The sequence below is a fragment of the Anneissia japonica genome, unplaced genomic scaffold (assembly GCF_011630105.1).
Source record: "Anneissia japonica isolate Jap-2015-1 unplaced genomic scaffold, ASM1163010v1 scaffold737_len1565949_cov176, whole genome shotgun sequence".
Classification (NCBI taxonomy): Eukaryota; Metazoa; Echinodermata; class Crinoidea; order Comatulida; family Comatulidae; genus Anneissia; species Anneissia japonica.
This window is the reverse complement of record NW_022741618.1, coordinates 628584-634540: the sequence shown is the minus strand read 5'-3', so window position 1 is coordinate 634540 and position 5957 is coordinate 628584. Positions and strand designations below refer to the sequence as shown.

General features: G+C 33.0%; 1 long non-coding RNA gene and 1 other non-coding gene across 2 annotated transcripts in view; one reads left to right on the top strand and one right to left on the bottom strand.

The window, feature by feature from the left end:
• LOC117118872 overlaps positions 1-1278 on the bottom strand; it is a 2832-nt gene extending 1554 nt beyond the window's left edge. Inside the window, exons 1-2 of the long non-coding RNA XR_004447104.1 lie at positions 1145-1278; positions 213-299 (exon numbers count right to left, since the gene is read on the bottom strand). This is a non-coding gene — a long non-coding RNA (uncharacterized LOC117118872). The remainder of the gene's footprint in view (positions 1-212; positions 300-1144) is intronic.
• A 3352-nt stretch (positions 1279-4630) lies between these two features.
• Positions 4631-4703, top strand: Trnam-cau. The gene has a single exon. It is a non-coding gene; the product is annotated as a tRNA-Met (tRNA).
• The last annotated feature ends 1254 nt before the right edge of the window (positions 4704-5957 follow it).

Sequence of the window (5957 nt, the reverse complement as noted above, 5' to 3'; positions counted from 1 at the left end):
TCTAGATACGCCACTGACTTACTGGCCAGATGCTGTCTCTTATACACATCTAGATGTGTATAAGAGACAGGCCGTAACACTGTTTTATCAATGCCGTGACCAGAATTCTAACCTGGGTTGCGGCCACAACGGAATGACTAACCACTACCGTAAAATACCTGTCTCTTTAAAGGGATAATAAATGAATTAAGATCAAGAAAAGTAAAAATTACCGTAATGAGCATCAGGAACGCCCATTAGGCCGGAGTCCAGCCCATTTCCAATGAGGTCCAATTTAAATATACACTGTCTGCCTTGAGCTGAAAGATAAAATATTTAATTCCATAACTGAATAATTATATTTAAGCAAGTCACAAACTTACAATTAAATATATGAATGACAAAATTGTTTTCCTGTCAATTAGCAGACAGTTAAATTATACCAGTGCTGTATTCTTATTTATACATAGACTCTTTAAATTGGCTGGTAGTGTCGATTTAAGGATTTTGTATTAAAATGTTCGTAAAATCAGGATGTCGATAGGGGGCTACAAAAATTCTGATCGGGGTCTAAAACAAGGGGATGCCTAGAGCCTTGTTCAGGGTCCCAGAATAAAATCCCTGGGGTGTGGTTCATGGGGAGAAATTTCTAGATCCGTCACTAGTAGCTATATTTGATATCGACATTATGGAGGTACACATTCATGAAGATATTAGTATCAATATTGACGGTGTCATTTGGGCCTACCTCTATCACTTTCGCTGTCCTTTAAAAATCATATAGAAAATATTTTTGTCGGGCTATAACAAATTATTCAAGATTAAAAGTTGTGCACCAGATAATAATAAGATTTTTAGTAATAAATTTCATGTCAATAAAAAAAAAAGATACGAATCTACAACGTAAACAACGAACGGAAGTTAACAAGCCCCAAACTTTAATTACTGTAAATAACATTTCAGGTATTTGATGGTTTTAGCGAGTCACTCGGAATATATGTGTTGTTGTTGAATAGAATGTAGCCATGTTAGTGCATGCTTCTGCCGTGGAAACTGTAAATGACTTCAATGCCTAACAAACTTAGTAAAAACAATAACCATAGAATGACAAAATTTCAAATTAACTATTGAATTAACGATGCAAAATGTTCAATACTGTACTCACATTTGTTATTAATTGTAAAGTCTCCTTCGTAGTCTTTCAACTCCATTCAGTATTGTTAATATGCAAAATGCCACCTGGAGTGGTATAAAAAAAAACCAATTCATTATTCTTTTTCTAATGCGCCATTCCTTTATGACGATGAGGATGATGAGGGTTATGATGATATTGATAATAATAATAATGATGATTATAATGATGCTGATGATGATGATGATGATGATGATGATGATGATGATGATGATGATGATGATGGTGATGATGATGATGATGATGATGATGATGATGATTATTATGATGATGATGATGATGATGATGATGATGATGATGATGATGATGATGATGATGATGATGAAGATGATGATGGCGGTGATGATAATGTCGATGATTGTAGGATAAGATTCAACTTAAAAAAACGACTCCGGTGGAATCAGTATATAGGCTGTTATGTGACACTTGGAAGTATTAATGGTCAAGCCGGCACTACTTAGGCCACCCTACTTGCAATCAAAATGTATCACCCTTTTAAAGAGGGACATTCATTTATGTAAAGTATGCATGTGCTATTTTCCAGCAGAGGAGCCATTTTGTCAACCATGGTGAAGTTAAGATGGGTAGAATCAACAAACTGTTGTGTTCACCCCTTGAGGGACCGGGTAGTGGCTCTACTGGTTATCAGAATGGGCACAGATCATGGGGGAAGGGGACAAGTCCCCCACAAAGGGGGTATTGGTCCCACTCACTTTTCGACCGCAATGTAATTTCACAAATAAAGAAGATGCCTGAAAGTTGTTAAATTGAACAGCATAATTGACCCAGGTTTTAACGAAAGAGCTAACAGCTAAAGTAGAGTACAGTACATGTTATAGCAAGATTCCGGTATCTCTGCCCATCTGCATCTAAATTATCTGCAATACACGACTCGAATGCGCGTGCCTTCCTTTATTAACATTTGAGAAGTATGAGAAAAAGTATAAGATTGGTTTTCGACACACGAATTAGGTAAATTAAAGTAAATACATCAAAGACAATTAAGTTTTATTTTCTATGGTACAATACAGAAGTTAATTAGATCTCTATTATTGCCGAAAATTGCAGATAAAAGATCATGGTGGTGTGATGATGATGAATTTCACTATATAAGACCATGGAGGAATTAAGAGTGTCATTTCTTGAAGTATTATTCCCCAATCACGATGGGGCTGAGGAGGGTGTAAATACACCAAGGACAATGTATTATGTTTTATTAGATCTCTAGGCTATGGTTGACGAAAATCGAGTACAAAAGATCTAAATTATTTGGCGCTTCATTTTTACTATAATGGTGATGTGCTGATGACGAATTTTGCCATATAAAAGTGACATTTCCGGCCATCTAGCGGTACTATATTTCCCACAATTTTCGCACCTCAACCACAACCACGGCTGGAGGGGTGTGGACTCACATCTTATCGTTGAATTGATGAAGTAAAGTAAATAGGTATACATCAAAGATATTTAAAACAAATCTTACTGGTATTTTCTATGGTCTCATCACACATACTAATGACTATGGTTGCCAAAAATCGATGATAAAAGTTCATGAGAAATTTGCTGGCGCTTCATTTTTACTATAATGGTGATCTGATGATGAATTTTACTAAAGAGTGTAATTTTTTGCCATCTAGAGGTAGGCCTAATATTTCCTCAAATTTTCGCTGAGGTTTGTATCTCCCCCCCCCCCCCCCATCCCGCTCTTATAATGGCGGGACCACTTTCAAAATGCTTCCGACGGCTATGTTAAGAAAGGGAGACTAAAAGATACAATGAAACCGACTTTTAGAGTTTCGGCAGCGCGTCGGTCCCTTAATCTGAAGGACGTGAGTCTTCATTAGGAATTAATTATTCACTTTTTTAAAACCTAAATTTGTTATCAAATTATTAATTATTTTAATATATAATTTTAAAGGAGTCAATAGTGGTATAATACACATAAAATATTTAAAAAATACCTCTAGATGAAGTTAAGTAACTTGTATTGCCTAATTAATGAAAAAACATTAATGAATAAAAAGGACAGTTGCTGTGTCCGTGACCAGGATTCGAACCTGGGTTATTACGGTCACAACAATGTACTAAACACTATACGATCACGGCGCGCTATTTGGTCCTGCAAATTGGACCAATCTTTGCTAATTCACGGAAGAATACTCATAATAATGAATATAATAATAATAATAATAATAATAATAATAATAATAATAATAATAATAATATTAATAAATTATAACAAATAATAATAAACACATAAATTAAATGAGCTCTCTGTAAATATAATTATGTAACTTGATGAATAGATTCATTAAGAAAATGTTAATAAATATAAAAAGGCCGGGGACGGCAACTCGATTCTGAGATTAATTTTCCGAATAAAGTTATACTAAATAACTTCTAATGACGAACTATTGTCTTCAGTTGTCTTTGTTGGTCATTTAACTGTCATCACGCAATGTATTAACCTCTATATAACAACGACGCGCTACTTCAGTCCAGGTTTGGACAAAACTATGAAGTCTAACATTTAATAAACCATGGAAGATCCCCCCACCCCAATCATATTCACTACTTATATTTTTTTTATGATATAAGCTTTTGAAAGAGTGGCAAACCTACAAGTAATGCTTACTAGTAAATATATAGGACAATACAACAGTTCTTTGATCCAAGTCTTATGTAAAAAGAATATATACGCATAAACATACAGTGTGTACCTAATACAAACACACGAAAACAATGAATCTTCTGTAGATTCAAAACATTGGTAAAGAAGTTTTCATCATTAAAAATAGGGAAATATGGTTTTGAATATAGAAATATGTATCAGAAAAAAAATAATACACCAATAATTATTTGTGTAACATTAACAAATAACATTAGGCCATGATTTAACGAAAAATATTTTAAGTGTAACATGATTTAGGGTTTTGGTAATGTTAGTAAGTAACCGTGCTTGTTAAAAAATTGATCACAAATTTTAAAAAAATGATCAAATTCAATGTAATTCATTGCATATTGAATGGGTTACAAGAGTTTTAGATATTTAGCCAGGAATAAAAAGAAACATGTAATCAAATAAATACTTAGTTATTTCATTCATTTATTCATTCATTCATTATTTAGCCTAAAATATACATTTACAAAAGCAATGAAAATTGGACAAGCAACAAATTTTACAATATTATCTAAAGTTGGCTATGATTGGTAATAGTTATGAACACTCTAGCCCAAAAAGCCAACGAATCCGGTCTTAAATAGAACAGATATATACATACAATTTAAATAAAATAGCTAAGGGGAACTACTTAAGAAATCATATATACTCTTCAAACTAGAAATCAGAAAAGAAAAATAAAAAACATTAGTAAACAATAAGAAAATCATTTGAGAAGCAAAAAATGGAAGAGGAATTCAAAAATTAACAAGTATATCTACACACGACTCCATGCAGTTGCCTCCTTGGCGCAGTCGGCAGCGCGTCAGTCTCATAATCTGAAGGTCGTGAGTTCGAGCCTCACAGGGGGCACTGCCTTTGTATTTTATTTTCATATTGTTATTGATTATGTGATCAACGTAAACCTAAATTTTCTATAAAATTATCCATTTTTAATATTTAATATTACAAGGTGTTACGGTACTAATGACAAAATCCACATAAAGTTTTTAAAATACATACACCTCTCGCTAGAAAAAGTTAAGTAACTAGATTTTATTTCCAAACGCATTATGAAAAAAATAATTTAAAAAAAAATACCATTGCCGTAACACTGTTTTATCAATGCCGTGACCAGAATTCTAACCTGGGTTGCGGCCACAACGGAATGACTAACCACTACCGTATAATACTTGGCCTGATGTAAACTGGACCAAACACAATGAAGTTGATCTTTAGTAGTAAACCATGAATGATTTTATCTCACTTTGTTCTTCCATGAAACATACATACACCTGTAGTAGCTTGGGGTTGAGGTTTATATCAATGACTTTTCCTTTGAACACAATTATACCGTAGACATTATTAGAATGAACGTTTCTTCGAATAAATTCTCCTTCTCTAGAGCCTCTTTCGAATAAACACCCCGGGCGTTTATTTTTTTGCTCTAATTGACTGTAAACAAATTTAATGAAAACAACATTATTTTCAACACATTCTATTAATTTTCTACTCCAGTAGATTTACATTTATTCTAACCTGTGCTACACCCCGAGTCTTTATGGTCTCGCAATGACATTAAAAAAAATATGTGTTGTAGTTTCACATTTACAGTGAAATTAGGGGGCGATTATTTGAGTATTCGTGTCAATATTCACACCCCCCCCCCCAATATTCACCCCCCCCCCCCCCCACACACACACAAATTAAACGCCTCCCTTGGATAAACTTTGGCCTCGAAAAAACCCTTCTCAACAATAATTAAAGTGCACCCTCTAATTCGAGACCATTTTCAAAACCAACACAATTTTAATTTATTATATTATGAAATGGCAGGAAAAATCTTTAACAAATTTAATATTGTAAATTTGTTTTGACTACATTATTATTATTATTATTATTATTATTATTATTATTATTATTATTATTATTATTACAAGCCAAGAAATACATTATTTGATAAGTTAAAATAGTAAAACAGTAAAAAAGTCATAATAAAAATCACTGTTTAAAATTTACTATGTGTACTTCAGATACAGACCAGTCACTTTAACAAAAATTAAACCTATCAAAATAACTAGCGTTTTTGCTATATGTTTTTGCCTTTATAATTAAAAACAAGTTAGG